This window comes from Emys orbicularis, chromosome 3, assembly GCF_028017835.1.
Source record: "Emys orbicularis isolate rEmyOrb1 chromosome 3, rEmyOrb1.hap1, whole genome shotgun sequence".
NCBI lineage: Eukaryota > Metazoa > Chordata > Testudines > Emydidae > Emys > Emys orbicularis.
The window spans coordinates 23,506,404-23,528,994 of NC_088685.1; the positions used below are offsets into that span (position 1 = coordinate 23,506,404).

Sequence of the window (22,591 nt, forward strand, 5' to 3'; positions counted from 1 at the left end):
TTCCCAAAAATCTATTGAAAAAGAAAATCTTTACCTGTACTATTAACACCTTAAATTATTAAAAAGAATGCATTTTAAAGTATAATTTACTTTACACCTTTGGAGTTTTTGTCGACCTTTTTCACTTCATGCAGTTTGGACAATAAAAATTTGGACATTTGACACTGATGTTATAGTCAATTTTTTTCTTTCTGGCTGTAATTAACATTACAAAGTCCATAGCGGGATGCTATTAAATGCAGAAAAGAAAATCCTGCTGACGTTTACACACATGAGTAACTTTACACCCATGAGGAATTTCATTAATGCTTTACACGTATGAATTTTTAAATTCTCCAAAGAAAGGCAGAAAATCAAAATTCTTCATATGTTGGGGCGTACTGTAAAATAAAATTAAATGCATATATAAACTTTATACACCTTCTATGGACAAAAGCAGCTTTCAGGTAGGGAATTATTCACCCAAATTCTGCTGAGCATTCCAAAATGAAAATCAAAGCATATTGTGGTGTTTTACACATTATTTCAATAAATTAACACTTGAAAACACTTTGATATAGAAACTGACATGCGGTGATTCATAGATTCATAGACTCAAGGACTGGAAGGGACCTCGAGAGGTCATCGAGTCCAGTCCCCTGCCCGCATGGCAGGACCAAATACTGTCTAGACCATCCCTGATAGACATTTATCTAACCTACTCTTAAATATCTCCAGAGATGGAGATTCCACAACCTCCCTAGGCAGTCTATTCCAGTGTTTAACCACCCTGACAGGAACTTTTTTCTAATGTCCAACATAAACCTCCCTTGCTGCAGCTTAAGTCCATTGCTTCTTGTTCTATCCTTAGAGGCTAAGATGAACAACTTTTCTCCCACCTCCTTATGACACCCTTTTAGATATCTGAAAACTGCTATCATGTCCCGTCTCAGTCTTCTCTTTTCCAAACTAAACAAACCCAATTCTTTCAGCCTTCCTTCATAGATCATGTTCTCAAGACCTTTAATCATTCTTGTTGCTCTTCTCTGGACCCTCTCCAATTTCTCCACATCTTTCTTGAAATGCGGTGTCCAGAACTGGACACAATACTCCAGTTGAGGCCTAACCAGCGCAGAGTAGAGCGGAAGAATGACTTCTCGTGTCTTGCTCACAACACACCTGTTACTGCATCCCAGAATCACGTTTGCTTTTTTTGCAACAGCATCATACTGTTGACTCATATTTAGCTTGTGGTCCACTATAACCCCTAGATCCCTTTCTGCCGTACTCCTTCCTAGACAGTCTCTTCCCATTCTGTATGTGTGAAACTGATTGTTCCTTCCTAAGTGGAGCACTTTGCATTTGTCTTTATTAAACTTCATCCTGTTTACCTCAGACCATTTCTCCAATTTGTCCAGATCATTTTGAATGTTGACCCTATCCTCCAAAGCAGTTGCAGTCCCTCCCAGTTTGGTATCATCTGCAAACTTAATAAGCGTACTTTCTATGACAATATCTAAGTCGTTGATGAAGATATTGAACAGAGCCGGTCCCAAAACAGACCCATGCGGAACCCCACTTGTTATACCTTTCCAGCAGGATTGGGAACCATTAATAACTACTCTCTGAGTACGGTTATCCAGCCAGTTATGCACCCACCTTATAGTAGCCCCATCTAAGTTGTATTTGCCTAGTTTATCGATAAGAATATCATGCGAGACCATATCAAATGCCTTACTAAAGTCTAGGTATACCACATCCACCGCTTCTCCCTTATCCACAAGACTCGTTATCCTATCAAAGAAAGCTATCAGATTAGTTTGACATGATTTGTTCTTTACAAATCCATGCTGGCTATTCCCTATCAACTTACCACCTTCCAAGTGTTTGCAGATGATTTCCTTAATTACTTGCTCCATTATCTTCCCTGGCACGGAAGTTAAACTAACTGGTCTGTAGTTTCCTGGGTTGTTTTATTTCCCTTTATAGATGGGCACTATGTTTGTCCTTTTCAAGTCTTCTGGAATCTCTCCTGTCTCCCATGATTTTCCAAAGATAATAGCTAGAGGCTCAGATACCTCCTCTGTTAGCTCCTTGAGTATTCAAGGATGCATTTCATCAGGCCCTGGTGACTTGCAGGCATCTAACTTTTCTAAGAGATTTTGAACTTGTTCTTTTTTTATTTTCTCTTCTTAACCTACCCCCTTCCCATTAGCATTCACTATGTTAGGCATTCCTTCAGACTTCTCGGTGAAGACTGAAAGAAAGAAGTCATTAAGCATCTCTGCCATTTCCAAGTTTCCTGTTACTGTTTCTCCCTCCTCACTGAGCAGTGGGCCTACCCTGTCTTTGCCCTTCCTCTTGCTTCTAATGTATTGATAAAAAGTCTTCTTGTTTCCCTTTATTCCCATAGTTAGTTTGAGCTCATTTGGTGCCTTTGCCTTTCTAATCTTGCCCCTGCATTCCTGTGCTGTTTGCCTATATTCATTCTTTGTAATTTGTCCTAGTTTCCATTTTTTATATGACTCCTTTTTATTTTTTAGATCATGCAAGATCTCGGGGTTAAGCCAAGGTGGTCTTTTGCCACATTTTCTATATTTCCTACCCAGCGGAATAGCTTGCTTTTGGGCCCTTAATAGTGTCCCTTTGAAAAACTGCCAACTCTCCTCAGTCGTTTTTCCCCTCAGTCTTGATTCCTATGGGACCTTACCTATCAGCTCTCTGAGCTTAACAAAATCCGCCTTCCTGAAATCCATTGTCTCTATTTTGCTGTACTCCCTTCTACCCTTCCTTAGAATTGTGAACTCTATGATTTCATGATCACTTTCACCCAAGCTACCTTCTACTTTCAAATTCTCAACGAGTTCCTCCCTATTTGTTAAAATCAAATCTAGAACAGCTTCCCCCCTAGTAGCTTTTTCAACCTTCTGAAATAAAAAGTTGTCTGCAATGCAGTCCAAGAACTTATTGGATAGTCTGTGCCCCGCTGTGTTATTTTCCCAACATATATCTGGATAGTTGAAGTCCCCCATCACCACCAGATCTTGGGCTTTGGATGATTTTGTTAGTTGTTTAAAAAAAGCCTCATCCACCTCTTCCACCTGGTTGGGTGGCCTGTAGTAGACTCCTAGCATGACATCACCCTTGCTTTTTACCCCTTTTAGCCTAACCCAGAGACTCTCAACACTTCCGTCTCAAAAGAAGTGAATTTTGATTTTGTTATAGTAATCTTTTAGAGACATTCTTACCTGACACCTAGACTTTCCAGTGAGTCCTGCTTTCTAGGAGATTGTTTAGACCCCAGTGCTGCAACGAGCTGTGCCAGGGTAGACCGAGTTCACTGACTTCAGTGCAACTCTGCGCAGGTGGAAGAGTCTGCACTCGATCCTCATTCGCAGGATCAAGGCCTTAGATCGTAAAGTGTCTGGACAGGGAGTGGCTTTGTTGTCTGTTCTGGACAGTGCCAAATGCATTGTCTTCAACAACAAATTCTAATATATAGTTCCAAGAAAGCAGTTAAGTAAATCAAGTCATAGGGGAATGGGAGTACTTGGAACCTCACAGAATTAGGCTCAGAGTTACTAAACATTGTTCTCTAAGGTTATGTCTACACCCAGCCGCTAGTTCGGCGGCTGGAAATCGAAGTTCTGGGTTCGGCTTATCGCGTCTTGTCTGGACGCGATAAGTCAAACCAGGAAGTGCTCGCCGTCGACTGCGGTACTCCAGCTAGACGAGAGGAGTACCGCGGAGTCGACGGGGGAGCCTGCCTGCCGCGTGTGGACCGAGGTACGTTCGAACTAAGGTACTTCGAACTTCAGCTATGTTATTCACGTAGCTGAAGTTGCGTACCTTAGTTCGATTTGGGGGTTTAGTGTAGACCAAGCCTAAGTAAGGGGCATGTCATCTTTTACAGGAGTTATCATCAACTTAGGAAGTAAATATAAGATCACAGTATGTTTTTGTGTTCCTTTCCTCAGTACCCCGGCCGTGGCAAGAACTCAATTCTAGGATGTGAACATCTCTATATTATAGTAGTTTACATCGTGCTAAGTGCACTAGTTGCTTTAATTTATCTAACATCTTCCCAGGCAAAGAGACGATTCAGATATAAGCAGCCAAGGATGTCCACCTTATACCTTTAAGACATGCTCCTCAGCTGGTGTAAAATTGGTGTCGCTCCATTCACTTTATTGAGTTAAACCAGGTGTGGGTCTGAAGCCAGTCTTGCAAACCCTTATGTAAGTGAGTCTTACTCATGTGACTGTTCATTGGGCCGCATCATGCCATCCATTTTTAAGCAGAATTCCCCATTGATTTCAGCAAAGAGTACTGTTTGGAAACTGACGGCACTATAAAAGCAGCAAAGAGTCCTGTGGCACCTTATAGACCAACAGACGTATTGGAGCATGAGCTTTCGTGGGTGAATACCCACTTTGTCGGATGCATGTGATGGCACTATGTGGCCCATTGACCTCAAAGGAACTACACGCATAGGTTACCGCTACCCAAGCAAGTTCGGTTTTACAGGATCAAACCCATAGGTCTTTTTTGTAGGTTCACAAACAGGGAAGAAAGAAGGATCATAGCATGGTCATCAGTTCAGCAAAAATATATTTAGCTCAGCAATCTGGCCTATTTCAATCCTGTTGTATGTAACTACTCATCTGTAAACTAGTGTAGCATATGAAACTGTCATAAATGTTGTTCTGATCGACTCCCCTGTCCTTTTAATAGCTATTAAATATGATTCAAAAATGTTCTGAAAATGAATTTGTTTCTCCTCTCCAGGAAGTTTGTGTCGACTCATTAAAAATACACATATTACCTTTGGCACGTACATCTGTTGAATTACTGCAATTGCAATAAAAGCTATGATTAAGGGCAAGAAAAAATGGTAAAAGTTTCCTTAAAAGTAAATGTGTCCATTAAAACAAACTAACCTGCCAGGGATTTGTTACCACATCCAAAGCTTAGTCACAACAATGTGTTTTCTCTCCGCTGAAAGGAAATGAGATTTATAAAACTTAATTATAACAAGACTTTGAGTTCCGATCCTGTTTTCACTAGAGTCAAGAGTAAATCTCCTTTCAGAGGGAGCAGAAAGCGGGCCTTAATGAGAATTGTCAACCAAAAAGATGAGTGTATGGAGATAGAAAGGTTGCATTCCTTTTTGCCCACCCCACTACTGATTGAAAAAAATATTTGCTTCTACATGTGATCTAAAATAACATTTTGTTATTATTATGTATTTATTCTTTAGAAACCCCAGTCAAAGATCAGGGCCCCATTGTATTAGGCATTCTACTGACATACGGGGATAACAAAACAATAGTCCCTGCCCCAGGGCGCTTACAATGTCTGTGCAGACGGGAGGCAGCAAGAGGACAAACAGACACATGGGCAGGGGGAGGGTGGGAGAACAAGATAACAAAATAATGTACCTATAAAGATGCCATCTACAGTCCTGAAAGCGGTTTGCTAAAGACTGACGCCAAATCATCAAAGACTTACAATGAAGTCTTTGAGGAAAGGCATTTGAAGTGAAAATGTTATAAACTGCAAACTAATTTTAGGATTTGGAACCAAGTGTTTCAGACCTGCACTAATGAAGAGACAGAAAAAATGTTACAGTACTGAGTATGGGACTTTATGAGCCTTGCCATTATCTGAAACATAGACAGTCATTAGGTTAGCAAGTAAAAATTAATTTGTAAATTCTCATACCTAATAAAAATAATGATAATATAAAACTGGCCTTGTTCTTCAGTACTGGAACATTTATGTCACTGTAATGTTTTGAAATCTGAAAACATTTCTTCTGTGACATGGAAGTATGGGGTTTATGGTGACAGTAAACCACTCTATCTACATAGGACAGGATTTATTGTCCACTAGTTTGACTGGCAAACTTCCTGCATTTGTTTCTGTAAAATTTCCACAAAAGCACAGACATTACATAATGGGTAAACACTGCAAGGCTTTTTAGAGAGGCAGGCTTGTAGGTCAGAGGTTAACGTCTGGATGACAGCGAAGATACAGATAAGCACAATAGCAAGAAAAACCTCCAAATGGCCCATATGCCCGGTCATCCTTTGTGATCTTGAACCTGTGACTTCTCTTGAGGAATCTCCCTGTTTGTTTAACCTGTTTACAGGCCAGGGGAGTAGCTAAAATCTGTGGAGGGGATAGTTTGCTTTATGGTGTTTGGAAAGGATGGGGAGGAGTGAAAAAATCATAACTTGGAAAATAGCATTTGAAATTGTTTTAAAACATCATAAAAATTAAGAGTGGAGACAATCATCTTCCTTTTGCTATATTCTAGAGGGCTGTGAGAGGATATAAAATGACATCGAAATATACTGAGCCATAGAGTTTGGATCCAAATCAAACTTCTCCAAAGTTTGGAGCTTTTTGGATCCAGGATTTGGGTTTGGCTGATTATAAGGTAAAGTTTGTCAAAAGTGTCATAGGCACTTGAAGGTAGTTAGGCAATTAGGTTGTTTTGAGAATTTTACCCCTGGGAGCAATTGGGACATTTGAGTCTGGGTTTGGGAATGCTCAGATCCCAGGATTTGTTTTTGATCCATCTATCTCTTTAAAACAAAGAGACATTCAGTAATGGCATATTAGCTACAGATGGTTTATTTTGTTGCATTCAGCAGAAAACAACATGATGTGAGTATTCGGGAAAGCTTTACCTTTATTGCCAGTTAGGGAAGCAGAACGTTTAGTGGTTAGCGAGGACTAGCTGTCAGAACTCCTGGATTCTAACTGCAGCTCTGCCACTGACTTGCTGTCTTATCTGAACGAGTCATTTCCCTTCTCTGCCTCAGTTTCCTTATATATAAAATGGGAAGCTTCCTTGCTGGTAATGTTGTTGGAGCACTTTGAGATTAAAACATTACCGAAGTGCTAATTGCATGACAGCATCCAGTTCAGCCTGCCACACGAGCATTGTGAAAACTATTCAAAACTATTTAACATCCACCTTTCCCAGACCTTTTTTTAATTTTAAATGTTTTAAAAAGTATACTAGGCAGTTCGTTTACAAGTCTGTCATTTTAAATGATGAAATACAAATACTTTCCTCTTCAATTCTCAATGACAGTTTTCAGACTTAGGAACCTAAAATTAGGCACCTAAATTATCTTACTTTTAAGCTTGATCTTTGCTTTGAAATGAAGACAGTGTCATTTACAGAATGTATTTGCTTGCATTGAAAAGACAGTCTTAACTCCTAAAAGATTACGGGCCAAATCATTAGCTTGTGTAAATGGGCACAGCTCTGCTGAAGTGCACTGATCTGCCCGTAACCGCCTGGAAACTAAAATCCTCTGTACAATTACGAGGGTGTTGCCTACAGTGTTCTGCTAATGCCTTTCACCTTGATTCAAGGAAATCGTTTTCCTGTGATGGTGGTGTTGGTGGTGCTGGGGATGTGTTATTATTCATTACATTAGGGCCTAGAGCCCCAATCATGATCAAGGTCCAATTGTGCTAGGCTCTGTACAGACACATAGTAAAAAACCATCCTGGCCACAAACAGACAAGACAAAGAATAAGGAGGGGAATCAGAAGCACGGAGAAGTATAGTGAGACACCCAAGGTCGCACAGCAGGGCAATTTCTTCGGATAATACTGTAAGCCTTAAATAACCCATTCCAGTATTATAGGAGAAACCTTGCAAAATTTGTGTTTGCCTTGATAGCCAGAGATTCTGAATTTTAAAGGTGAAGTTTAGTTACAAGTCAAGTCAGTGAAATCAGCATCTTGCCTGCATGATTAGAAAGTTGCATCTGTATAGCATGGACCAGATTGTTACAACTGTACAGTAGGAACCAGTGTGGCCATGGAGAGAGGTCTCCTCCCTCTTTCCCTTCCACCCTAGTGCACTCATGCAAGTGCTAGTCACAGTGGCAACCCTTAGGCTTCTCTAAGGGCAGGTCTACACTTACAGTGGTGTGTAGAGTACAGACACTGCACATCCAGCTAGCATAGGTATTAATAGCAGTGTAGAGAGTGAGGCACTGCTTAGGTGAGTAGAGTACAGATATGCCAGCACCCTGTGCATATACACCTCCACCCCGATATAACGCGGTCCTCGGGAGACAAAAAATCTTACCGCATTATAGGTGAAACCACGTTATATCGGGTAGGGAAGGCTGTGCCTCCCCAAACAGCCTGGCCCTGCCCTCTGTCCGACCCCCACCTACTTTCCGCCCCTGACTGACCCCTCAGAATCCCTGACCCATCCAACCCCACCCTGCTCCTTGTCCCCTGACTGCCCCCTGAGACCTTCTGCCCCTTATCCAACCCCTTGGCCCCGGCCCGGCACCCTTAACACGCCACTGAGAGCAGCGTGTCGGAGCCGTCCCTAGAGGGGTGCGCTGCCCGGGACAAATCAGCCGCCCCACTAGTCTCCTCACTGTCCGCCCAGTGCTCCCGCCCACCCGGCCGCCGCTCGCCTCCTCACCCCACCTACCCACCCGCCTGCCCGCCGCTCGCCTCCCCGCTAATCTCCTCACCGTCTGTTCGGCGCGCCTCCCCGTGTCCGCCCAACCACTGCTCTCCTGCTCGCCGTCTTCCCGCCTGCCTGCCTCCTCACCCCCATCCTGCCTGACGCTCACCTCTCCATTCGCCTCCTCACCCTGCTTGCCCACCCGCCTCCCGCTCGCCTCCCACCCTTAACATGCCGCTCAGAGCAGCATGTCGGAGCCTGACGCGCTGATCCGCCGGAGCGCACAGCCCGCTCCCCAGAGCTCTGCTTTACCGCATTGTATGCGAACCCATGTTATATTGGGTCGCGTTATATCGGGGTAGAGGTGTATACCCTAAACGGCTCTGTGGGTGTCCAAGCAGTGCCTTCCACATCTACACTGCTATTTTTCACAGTGTAGTGTCCCACTGCCTCCCTGCTGCCAGAGCCTTTCCCTGACACAGGGAAAGACCCTGGTAGAGGGGAGGCAGTTAGGGAAAGGCTCTGGCAGTGGGGAGCTGCCAATCTTTCACTGCTGTCTCAGAGTGGCACAGCATCTGATCTCCCTCTCTTCTTACCTTCTGACTAATGGGGGTTCGGAAAGGACTTTCCCTCAGAGCAGGTTATTCCATAGCTGCCTACTGCAAGGTGTCTTAAACTTTTCCCCTAAATCTGCTGCTACCGAATACTGTCAAGAGACAGGACACTGGACTAGGTGGTCCACTGGGCTGACCCAGAATGGCAAATCCTATTCTCCTTTGCTCCTGCAGTCACAGAGCCTCCACAGGCCTTTCTGTGCTACCACAGTTGAGCCTCATACGGCATGACATTTTAAATTATTATTGTAATATGTATTTTTGCGAGGCACTTAAGAGAGTGTTTCCTTACCTGTGGAAATACAGTAATATTTTATCACCTGCCTTCCAGGAAAAGGGGCTAAAGAATAACAGCCTTTCATATTTTCATGCTTCCTCTGCTACTGTTTATTTTCCTGTGCGATGCCTGACTAAAATGTTTGCTTAATGTTGTCAGACAACTCACCTTCCCAAGACAGCACTTAAACACGGACGGAAAAATCCCACATCTGCTTTATTCTCTCTGTGAGTGAACTAAAGTTTTCCCAATTTAGGAATAGGATGCTCATATTAAATTTTTGGAGGAAGGTGAATGACTTTTATATATTTACAGTCCTATTTATTTTTTTAAGTCACTCTGCTTTCTAAATGTACCCCACTTCCAAAAGAAAGAGAGATAAAAGTTTAACAAGGGCATTTTATTACTTGTAAAAGCTTTTATTTTCCTACAGATGCCCTGTGCATGCATATAGGAAAAATAATACTAAATCTGGAAAATAAACCAAATGGGAATATATATATTATTTTCCAGATTTATTATTCATTTTCTTTTTCAAAGAAAAAACATATTAAATACTGTCAGTTTTATTCTCATCATAAATATTACTCATGGGTCTTGAATGTTTTGATAATGGGCCTGTTGATAATGTCCAAGAAGAACACAGCACAGTTTGGGATTTGTCTGGGAGTTTTTGTATTCACCGTTGCTGAGGTGTCATCCCTGGGAACTGAGTTAATTTGACAAACTGGTGATGAGTCAGGCGATACACTGCTAAGAGACTGGAAGTGGGAGAAGAAAACCCTGCAGCATGGAGGAGTTGTTGAAAATAGGTATCTGCTGGTTAAATGCTAGCAGCTGTGGTCACTTTGTATGTTAGACAGTAGCAGTAGTGACAGTCATCTGCATAGTGGGGCTTTGTTCGTTTTGAGCCTGACCCAAAGCCCACTGAATTCAGTGGAGAAATTCACATTGATTTCAACAGGCTTTGGAACAGACCTTTTCCTGTGCCTTTCTCAGTTCCATGAGGGTACGTCTAGAATAGAGTTTGTGGTCGTGTTGTGACTTGAGTTAATCGATTGGCAATTAACTTCATTTAGGTAATGGCTTTGACAGTAGACACTCCACAAACGTTTTCTCCGGGGCACAAACATGTACCGCTTACTTTAGGGTAAAATGGTTCCAACAAAGCTAACAACACTCAGGAGTAAACCACAAACATTTGTGTCCTGGAGTAAACATTTGTGGGGGTATCTGGATGAGCATTTATAAAGGCGCTAACTAACTCGGTTAAATACTGGTCATTTGCAACAGGCTCACAGATTCTAGTCTAGATGTGTAGTGAGACGTTAAAAGAGTATTTAAGCCAGCCTTGCCATGTGTCATGAGTGTAGTGTTGGAAGGGTGATTTCAGTTACTGCTAATTGCAACAATCAGGTGAACAGGTATTTGAAGACAGCAGTACCAAGCCATAACTAGAATTGTGTTGTATGTATGGCGATCGGGGGTGGGGGTTCAACACTACAGAACATGGGAGTGAAATCAGCCCTAGCTGACTCAGGGAGGTGTAGGTTCACCTTCCCATGCTAATTAAATCCACTGTGCCTGAGTGGGAATTCACCTACTTCGAAAGCAAATGGTGATCCAAGTGCTGCCCTCCATCATGGTTCCATGAGGAAGGGTCAACTTTAGGCCCTGATCCACAAAAACATTGAGATTGACTTCAGTGGAGCTACTCACATGCTGAAATACTTGGCTAGAATGGGGCCTTGATTCTAGGGTGTCCAGATGTCCCAATTTTATAGGGACAGTCCCGATTTTGGGGTCTTTTTCTTATATAGGCTCCTATTAGCCCCCCACCCCCGTCCCGATTTTTCACACTTGCTGTCTGGTCACCCTACTTGATTCCCATCAGAGCTCTGGCAGGAGCCTCTGCATGGAGCTGCTAAATTGGAACACACGCTGCCCATTCTACTTTGTAGCCAGCCCTACCTCCTTTTGAGATCCTTTCTGTGCCCTTCCTACACAACAAGTGAGGTTTTAGTTGCTTTCCACCATTAAAACCTAGACCCTCCACCAGAATTTCCATCACCAGGGCCATCTTGCAGAGTATGCGAGAGTTTAAACTGGAGGTGAGTTTGATTGGTTAAGACTCAGTTCTCTCCATCAGTTGAAGTCAATGGGAGTTGACTTCAAGTTACTGAGGCTACATCCTCACTACAGGGGGGGGTCGATTTAAGATACGCAAATTCAGCTACGCGAATAGCGTAGCTGAATTCGACGTATCAGTTCCGACTTACCCTGTTGTGAGGACGGCAGCAAAATCGACTGCCGCGGCTCCCAGTCGACGGCGCTTACTCCCACCTCCGCTGGTGGAGTAAGCGCGTCGGTTCGGGGATCGATTGTCGCGTCCTGACGAGACGCGATAAGTCGATCCCCAAGAGATCGATTTCTACCCGCCGATTCAGGCGGGTAGTGTAGACCTAGCCTCAGAGCAGGAATAAGTGCACAGATATTTCAATTTCTGTCACACACCCCACCCAGGCTGTGCATGCCGCAGTGCACAAAGCAAATGAATATTTTTCTCGCTCCCTGACAAGGCATCCATTGTTTGTTAAAGCACCTGGATATAGTTGTTGAATAATGTTTTGTTTATTGTTGCCTTCAGCCCTGCTGTGCTTTTTTCGAGTGCTCCCAGCTAAATTTCGTGTATAGTTGTGGTCTTGCTGTAACTTTAATATCGAGCAGATTGGAGAAGACGTTTATATTAAATGCAGCTATTATGCATGTTGGGGGGGGGTTTATTATTATTATTCTACACTAATTAAACTGTTTTCATTTGAGACCCATGTGTAAACCAGCAAGGAAGCCAAAGCAAACGTTTACATCATGTAAATCTCCAAACGTCAACATTTTTTTTTACGTTTATTTTTTTCTCATATTCCTACTTCAGTCATCCCTGGTACTAAACAGTTCCTTCTGTTTGATGCTTTAAACAGTAAATTATACAAAATTTCCAAGATTGCTGTTGGCAATAATTACAGATAGAAAATATGTTTTCCCCTTAGGAAATTACACTGCTGTTTGGTATTATTATTTCTTACCACCGTGTTCTGAGCTTTTCTAAGGAATGACAGAGATTGCTTCCTTGGGAGCAAAGGATAAACTGGAAAGGAAACTAGTGTTACACTCCTCTGAAGAACCTTACAATAAGATGGGCAACTTACCAGGAAAAAATGTGACCAGATGGTAGTACATTCCCTGAGGAAAACATATTTTCAAAGGCTAAATCTACTCCTTGCAGGTCATTTCAATTTGACATGGAAACTCAACCTAAATTTGATTAATTACATTGCAATTTGGCTAATACTGTCTCAGTAGTGAGAGGACGTTTAAGAGACAGGCAAACCGTAATATGCAAATAAGCTACAAAGTACAAATGAGCGAGGGGGCTTGTGTTTCCACCCCTTCGGAAATAATTTTCATACGTCGGACTCTAATCATTTTTTTTCTTTCTTAGGGAAAGTGTGGCCATCAATCCAGTGCTTATGAGCAACTTAGTGTTACACAGTTATGGAATCTAGAGACAAACTGTAAACTCTTTGGGGCAGGGATTGGATTTAGCACAGTGGGGCCAGAATCCAAGTCATTGCAGGATTTTCCGCTTTTGTACATTTTCTAGCATATTGTTCATTCTACCTTTAAATATGCCAGATGTTGGGAAGTACACTTTCAAGAACTTACTTATTTAAACATATTTCTTGTAGCGTTTGCAACAATCTGAAATGATCACATGGCCAGTCAGCCTTAGTAAGGGAGGCTTCCAAGAAGCATCATCGGGGAGGGAGGCTAAGAACTTTTGAGAAGACTCTGCAGGCAGCCCCTTTATGACATTAGACTTCAATAAGAATGTATCGTTGCAGACTTCCATGTACGTAGTACTGCCAGCACCTAGGACTGTGGGACCCTGTTACTGATTGGTGCCCTTGTGCACTACTTTAACACACAAAAATAATACATATGAATGAAGTAACTTGTCCCGCCATACAAAATCAATTATTCTCAACTTCATGTCAGCCCTTCCCCTCTCCCTAGTTCTTACTGGCTTCTGCAGAAAGCCGTTCAGTCCGTGCTGATCACTACCTGTCTCTAAGGCGATACCGTACATTTGTATTGTTTCTATTACTGTAGCGCCTTGGAGCCCCAGTTATGGGCCAGGACCCCATTGTGCTAAGCGCTGTACAAACAGAACAGCTGCAGAGAATAGCTGCTAAACATCAAGAAGTGATTATGTTGACCCAATAGGTTTAGACCCAGAAAACTAGCTGTAGCCACTCTTGTAAATCTTTACCTGGTGGGATAGAAATTATATTCTTCTCCCCCCCACCCCAGTTGGGTCTCTTGTAGCTCCGTGGACTGGGCCAGGAAAGACGGGGACTCTCATTTTGTCTAGGTTGCTGGAATATATAATGCCTCACAAGATATTGCTGAAAAATTAGTTCAGAGTGGGCTGGTCATGGATGAACATAAATTTCTCATGCTAACTGGTACAGTATTGAGTTGCTAGGAACAGGGAAATTGCCAGACTGGATCAGACCAGAGGTCCATCTAGTCGAGTATTTGCCTCTAGCAAAGACCAAGCGCATCTGACGAAGCTGCAAGAAGCCCATGGAAGGCGGATGTGGGATAATCTTTCCCTCAGCATAGCTCTCAAAGGGTTTGTCTACACAGCCCGCAGCAGTGAGCCTGAGAGCCTGGGTCGACAGACTCAGACTCGCACTACGGTGCTAAAAAGAGCTGTGTAGATGTTCGGGCTGGAGCTGGAACTCTGAAGCCTAAGGACAGAGGTGGGCTTCAGAACCTGAGCGGCCCAAGCTGTAGCATCTACACAGCTATCTTCAGCGCTTCACGAGCCCACATCTGTTGACCCAGGCTCTGAGATGCTACCTGTATAGACATATCCTAATAGTTAGAGATTGGCTTATGCCCTGAAACACAAGTTTTAATATCCCTTCCAAAATTGTTGTTGCCGTTAATTACGATATCACTGGATGTTCTTTGATATCCATATAAACATCCAATCCCTTTTTGAAGCTTGTTAAATTCTTGGCCTCAACAACTTCCTGTGCAACGAGTTCTACAGTTTAATCACACATTGTGTGAAAAATATTTCCTTTGATTGGTTTTGAATTTTCCACCATTTAATGTCATTGAATGTCCCCTTGTTTTGTGTTAGAAATGAGTTGGCAGACGATTACTAGAGCTTACTGAAGGAAGCTCTGCTAAGGCCTGGTGGTATTTCAGATCGTTATTCAGAGGTAGAGATGATACTGAAAGGGGAGGTGCTGCAAATGCCAGTGAGGACAGCGACATAATAGAAAAGGCTAGAAATGCAGGCAGCAAACAATGAAATACGATTCAGGCTGGAAAAATGCAGGCTAATAAAGTACATCTGTGGAAGAAAAGAAAAAAAGCCTAAACAGACATACTGTGTGGAAGGAGGCGGGTATCTGGAAAGCAGGAGTGCCAGAAGTGATTGGGAGTGATAGTGGGCAGCAATCTGATAGGAGGTTGCCATGTGATATGGTGTCAAAATACCCAATGCAAAGACACCATGTCATGGAGCAGGCAAAAGACTGGAGAGTAGAGCACAGGGAGCAGGAGCTCGGTGTGCCAATTTCCATGGGCTGGATTGCGCCTGGCTTGGGCAAGTGTGTAAATGAGAAGGGTCGGGGATGAAGTGGCACAAGAAGCCTTCCCTCACCTCTGCACACGTAGTGTGTCTGAACCTGTCTGGCGAGCAGTAGCACTAGCCTCCCAGCAAGGAGCGTGGGGAGGGGAGGGCCGTGGTCCTTTTCCCCCTCCTCTTGAGCCTGTGGGTGGGTGGTAGAACCGCTGCTGTGGGGGAGTGCTGCCACACTCACCCTGAGGAGGAACTTTGGCTGAGTCCAACAACATTTTCCTGATGCCCCTGCTGGAGCGTAGCTCCTCTTTGTACTCCCTGGCCTGGCTCCCACCAAATGCAGCCGGGAGGTCACACACACAATTGGATCCAAAGATTTCATGTGCCCATTAAAAAAAACAAAAACAAAAAAAACTTTCAGGCATAGTGTGGGCTGTCCCCTCACTCTCGCTATTGGTTAGTACAAGCAGAAGCTCAAACTAAGGAACTTCCAACCGGAGTGGCTGAGCAGATTAGGCCTTTCATCAAGCCTGTTTCTGAGCCACCTCCAGATTTGTGAGCAGCATTTGCTTCCCAGGCACGAATAAATTGCCTATCAAAATTGCTTTATTCTCCCTGATTACTGACCTATAACATAACTTTGAGCCACCTTTAATGAGCAGAATTCATAGGCTCAGTCAGTCCTGTAGGCGGGAGGATAGGCTGAGCGGAGCCAACAAGCGTGGAGGGAATGAAGTGCTCTCTAGAGCGTGGGTAGCTCTGTGTAGTCCCAGATTTGCTGTAGCCTGAAGAACAAATGATGGGGCACCCGGTATTAAAGGGGCTGTCTTCATGGCCACTCATTTTTTGTTAGAAAAGAAGTCTTCATATTTATTTCCTTAATTGCTTGGTCAACCAGGTGGGAAATAATTTTTCTTTGGATCTTCTCTATTGTTCCACTAGTGTGCCATTGCTTTGCATCTATTTTTTATGTTACAGAGGACCCCAGATGCTTGGGCAACTAAGAGAACACAGTATTGTTTTTACATTTCTTTATTTACGTTGCTAAGTGTTTATTACATAGTGAGACAATGGGGACAAGAGCTAAAGTCATGGCATCTCAAAGCGCTGTTGTTTTTTACCTAATTCAGGGCTCACGTCCATCTCAAAATGTAACCACGTGTTAGTCTGAAGTGCTGCACTCTTGTATTCATAAATTGGTTTGACGTGGCTAGACCACATTTGTTTAGACTTGTTTTTTCATAACAGACATGTTTCCAACTTGCCGTGCATCAGCACAAGTAACACAATGTGGCTCTTCAATTTCCAACTGGAGTTTGCAATTAACTATTCCTGCTAATACAATGTTCCTGTTGCAAATCAGCAACCTAGCGGTATTTGCAGATTGCAACATTCAGTCACCAAGCAAAAAGCTAGGGGATTTCACGAAAACACGCACATTCTGTTCAAACTATGGAAGTGAAGTAGAAGGAAATCACTAAATTGCTTGATATGTCACATATAAACTTAGCCGAGCTGAGTAGCATCATGTGTCCTGCCTGAAAACTTGTACAGGTTTTAAAGTTTTAGGGCCATTTCTTCAGTGCAGCTCCATTGACTACTATAGAGCTGCACTACAGATACACCAGCGGAGGATCTGGCTCTTAAACCTGAGAAATAAATACGGCGATTGGACTTCTTGTGCCATCAAAGCAGGGGAAATCTTTTATTTTATACTTTACTTGCCTTACTGTATATTGGGGTAAATGAGGGGAGTTTGAACTTCAGCTCAGTAGATACAGATATTCATTTGACAATTGGTTAATTGAATCAGCATTAAATAGCCCGAAAGACTGAAAAGCTTGATTGATTTCAGTCACTGTGGTTTGTGAAAACTATTAATTTAGCCGATGGATATTAAGCCCTTGCTGTGACACTTTGGGTTAAAGAACTACCAGTGATATAAAGCAGTCTTTTCTTTTCTGGGTCCTTGATTTGAGTCTAATCAGTGTTCCTCTGTCACAAAACCACCAGGAATAAATCAAACACATTTTGGCACAGTTAGCCGTCTCTGCTTAGCAAAGGCCTGAGACTAAATTGACACTGATGCTTAATCACCTCTAATTCATGGAGAGAGAGTGATCCTTCCAGGTCAGGAGAAAGGTCATTGGCAAGATCATGTGGAGAAACTTGCGCTGCAGTTAACTGCACTATACCTGACCTGTGAATAAATGAAGGACTTCCATTTTCAATCCCGCCATTGCCTTCACCTTTGCAGTATGATGTATATAAAGGATATACATATCAAACTTTTTTTTTTAAAGAAAATAGGCAGGATTTACCAGTTCAAAATGGCTTTACATTTTAAAACTGAAGTGTAATTTTTAATGATAACTTTATTATTAGCTTTGTGGGGTTTTTTTAATTAAACCCTAAAGTTTTGGTTCTGAATATAAAGGGACACCAACAATTTGCAAAGTAATCAATTTAATAAAATATATTAAAAATTATTTCAGATACTACTACAGCTGTCTCCAATCACCCCTGCCAATTTCTGTGAGTTTATAACTATGTTGTCCTGTTTTTAAAAATGTTTTTCGCTCTGATTGCTATGTGAAAAACCCACATAATCAGAGGAAATTGACAGAGGTCCTGATCCTGGAAAGACTAATATATTCTTAACTTTATACTCTGCGAGTTGTCTCATTGAAGCCGGACTACTTACAGTGCGTCAAGATAAGCGTGTGCGCACATTTTTGTAGGATCATGGCCTAACCGATTATGCAGAGGAAACAACGAAACTGGCTGTGCACAAATCACTGTCATGTACACAAAATAAACAAACTGGATAAGTAGAAATATAGTTTGAGAGAGGGCGTTGGAGGGGTTGCTAACTTTTTTCTTTTTTAGTACTCTTAGATGTTACTTATAACAAGCGTAGGTAAAACAAATGTCAGACATAAGTGTGCTTTTAACTTTTACAGTGCGCCTCTTTAATGTCTGTAAAATATGTAGGAGACCAAGGGCCTCAATTTCAAAAGAGCTTATCTCCCATTTAGGCACCAAAATAAATGGTCCGAGTTTCAAAAGAACCTCGTATGTTTCATGTTGATCTTGTTTGCAGATCTGGTCGTACGAGCGCCACAATGGGAACTGCTGAGTGCTGAGCACTTTGGTAAATCTGACGTTGTTTAGGTCCCTAAATCTCAGCCGAGGCCTTGTCTAAATGAGAAAGTTGCACCAGTTAAACTTAAATCTGTTTTTTAACCAGTGGAGTTACGCTGGTGCAAACCCCTGTGTAGACACTTTTATTTCAGAGTAAGAGTGGCTTATTTCAGTTCAACTTACATCAATTTCTAATCAATTTAAGATAAACCAAACTAATCCTGATTTAAACCAAAATGAGACCCTGATCTTGAAAACACACAGGTTCTTAACGTAATGACTGTGAGCAGTCCTAAGGCTTCTAATGATAGCAGAGTTAAGCACATGTATACGGATATGCAGGAATCAGGGTCTAACAGTATCCACACAGCCTGTTGCACCAGTTTCACTAAATCCATTTAAAATTGCACTTTAATAAAACCAATGCAACTTTTCCATGTAGATGAGCCCAGACTTTGGGTGCTGTTGAGCACTTGAAAATTTGGTCCCTAGACCTGCTATTACAGGGCTTTTTAGTATTCAGGACAGCCATTTACATTCAGTCCTCTTGTACTGGCTCTCTGTAACGTGCAGTATGTGAGGCCGTAGTGGAAATTTTTAAAGGGACGTGATCAAGTTCACAAACTTTGTTACTGTTTTTTAAACTATCTTTTATAAATCCTAATTGATGGTAATCTGTGTTTATATAATGCTTTCCTTCCAACTATTTCAAGGCTTTTTACAAACATTAACTAATTAATTCTCACACCACCCCCATCAGGCAACCCTATATTATTATCAAATGGGGAAACTGCGGCACAAGGTTTTTGTGACTGCTCCAAAGCCACAGAGGAATTCTGTGGCAGAGATGGGGAGATAATCCAGACCTCTTGATTCCTCATCCAACTCTTTATCTAAAAGATAATTATTATCTTTCACATTACTAAAAGATGTAAGGATTTTAAAAAAAAATGTTGTTTTTTAACTTTAGTTTGCCTTTAATAAACCAAATTAACCTGAACTCAGACATGCAATTTATTTCTGAGTGGCACTGCTCGCTCAGTGTTTCACATTGCAACTTGGGTGCAAAGGTCACAACCCCGATGTAACTTGGACACAATCCTAAATTAGTGGCATAGTTCAGGTGATTACCCAGGCTCCGATCCTGCAAAGACTTATGCGCATGCTTAACTTTGCACACTGTGAGTAATCCCATTGATTTCTATGCAGTTACTCACAGTGCATAAAGTTAAGCATGTGCATATGTCCACATGATATGGGCCCTGCTTTGAACAAAAGAGGTACACTACACTGTGCTTGTTTACATCATACCAGAAATCGGAACAAACAATCAGGGTCGGTGCAAGGAAGTTTGGCGCCCTAGGCGAAACTTCCACCAGCTGATTGGCGCTGCGAGCCTGGGAGGCGGGAGAAGTGGAGCAGCGACCGCACGCTCGGGGAGGGGGCGTAGGAAATCTTGGCGCCCTAGGCAACCGCCTAGTTTGCCTAAATGGCCCTGCAAACAATAAGTATTGTTCCAGGTTACAGGACTCTAATAATGATTCTAGGCAGTTTCATAGAAATTTTCAGACAAAATAAGCCATTTGGCTCTTGTCTCACACCATCCTAACTGCAGAAATGGGTGACAAGCACCTAGCATGTGACCTCAGCGGGGAGCCTCCCACTGACCAATTTGACAGAAGATTTCAGATGTGTTCGTTAATTTTGTGTGCCTCAGATTCTGGGTGTCCAACTCGCAGTCAGATTTTCAGAAGGGCCAAGCACTCCACTCCCATAGACTTTGGTTAGAGCTGGATGTTCTCAGAACCTGTTGAAAATCAGACCTAAAGTTGGGCACAAAATTTAGTGGATACTTCTGAATAATTTTCTTTGAAAACAAAGCTCAGTGTTCTCCTAGTAAGGAAACAGGACAACATGTCAAGGTTAGCAGAGTATGGAACTAGGAAGCGGTGGCAGAGAAGGATTTCTCCCTGAACTTTATGACTTTGTTTTTGAGAAAAATATCACTGTGAAGGAGTCCAATTTGTCATATTGCAACAGCAAAGGGGAGAGAAAACCACTGATCCTGCCATTAAACAATATATCTGTACACCCAATTTTATTCATTCAGTAGCCACTTCACAATATACGTATTTAATAAATAAACAGAGTGCAGTATTGACGGTACATTATTTTAAAATGTTGGGATTTTCCATTTGATTTAACCAGTTAATGTAAGTATGATCTAGCTCACAACATTCTTTAAGGCTTTGATGCTATTCTTTGTTTAAGCACATCTTAATTTTATGTCCACGTGTGAACCAGTTCACTTCAATGGGACTACTTGCATGCATAAGTCTTTTCAGGTTCAGGCCTTAGATTGTTCCAGGGTAGTAAGCTGTTATGAAAGATGTCCATATCTGTTGTACATCTGTGCTGTGCATGTATTTTATTGCTGCAGTATATATTTATACCTGTCCTATTGCATTTAAACTACTAAATAGAATATTAATTATAAAAATATAAAAAAACCCTTTGTATTCCGTTATTATATTGGTCACCGAAGAAATAGCAGTAGGAAGGTGTTACCAGTTTTTACTATCACAAGAAGTTAAGGGGCTGATTTTCACAAGTGCTGAGCACCTACAGTTCCAATTGAAATCAATCAACTTGTGGCTACTCAGTATCTTTGAAAGTCCAAGCCCTAGGCATTTTCACTTGGTTGGCCCCTTGTAGAGAGGGGTGGGTTGGGATAGGGATGGGGGGGGAGGGGTGTTTTTAAATAAATGGTGAATATTCGTCATTCACCCAGTACACTGATGTTTTCTGTACCCTTTCCTTTTTGGTTGAGCATTTGAGTTATTTTCAGGTTAGATTTTTATATAAATATCTGGAGAAGTTTCTTTTTAAAATATCACCACTAGCCCTGATAAAATAATAATTAGGAAGAGGAGTAAATTTCACGATGTACTCCAAAAGCATTGTGTTTAAGAATTTAGGAATTGCCAGACTAGATCAGATCTGAGGCCCATCTTGTCCACTGTTCTGTCTCCGACATTGGCCAGTGCCAGGTGTTTCAGATTAAGGTGTAAGAACCCCTCAGTCTGCAGATTTGGGGTGACCTGCCCTCTACATTAGGTCTCTTCCACATTTCTAATAGTTAGAGACGGGCTTAAGCCCTTATGCATGAGGTTTAACATCCCTTGCACCAAAAAAAATGGTTATATGTTTTCCATATAAATGTGCAATCCCATTTTGAATCTTGTTAAATTCTTCGCCTCAACAACTTCCTGTGGCACTGAGTTCCAAAGTTTAATCACACTGTGTGTGGGAAAAGTATTTTTTTTTAATTTTCCACCTTTTAATTGCACTGACAGCCCTCTTGTTCTTGTGTTATGAGACAGCGAGAACAGACGTTCCCAATCTACCTTCTCTATACCATATTTCATATATCGGTATCATGTCCTCTCTCATTCATCGCCTTATTTAAGTGAACAATCCCAGTCTTTTCAGTCTCTCTTTGTATGATTTTTTTTTATGCCTTAGATTATTCTTGCCACCTTTCTCTGAATCCACCTAGTTCTGTAATACCTTATATCAGATGGGGTGACCAATACTGCACACAGTATTCCAGATGAGGCTGCACCATTGATTTACATTTCAGTATTCTCTGTATTATTCACCATCCCATTCCTTGTGCAACCTAACATCTTGTTTTCTTTTTTAACTGCAGCTGCACACTGAGCAGAGGTTTTCGTTGAATTGTCTACAGTGACATCCAGGTCCCTTCTTTGAGCCGATACTGTTCAGTTAGACCCCTGTAAGAGGTCCAAATAGTTAAAAATTTTCCTCCCCACATGGATTACTGTGTATTTATTGACACTGAATTTAATTTGCCATTGCGCTGCCCTTTCACCTAATTTGTTTAGGTCTGTCTGAAGTTCCTCACAGTCTTGTCTGATCCTGACTAACCTAAATGTCATCTGCAAATGTTGCTACCTCACTACTCAGTCCCCTTTCCAGGTCATCAATAAATTTATTAAACAACACAGGACCTAGTATGGAACCTTGAAGCAACTGCTGTTAACCTTTTGCCATTTAATCTTACCCTTTGTTTTCTGTCTCGTTGCCAGTTTTTGATCCAGGCAACACTTTGCCTCTCATGCTGTTACTACTTATCTTCTTTATTAGCCTTTTCTGTGGAACTTTGTCAAAGGCCTTTTGGAAGTCTAAATAAATTATGTCAACTGGTTCTCCTTTATCCACTACTTCATTGACACATTCAAGAATTATAAGAGATTAGTGAAACATGATTTTCCTTTTCAGACTCCACGTTAGTTAGACACCTTCCAGGTGTTTTCTTGTTCAGTTTTCAGTTATCATTTCAATCAATTTACCAGCTGCAGATGTAAGGCTTACCAGTCGATAATTCCCTGGTTCACTCCAGGGTCTTTTTAAAATATAGATACAACACTTGC

General features: G+C 42.0%; 1 protein-coding gene across 1 annotated transcript in view; it reads left to right on the forward strand.

The window, feature by feature from the left end:
- The window catches only part of LDAH (lipid droplet associated hydrolase), a 231,525-nt gene that overhangs the window by 186,911 nt on the left and 22,023 nt on the right, over window positions 1-22,591 (forward strand). The window lies entirely within an intron of this gene.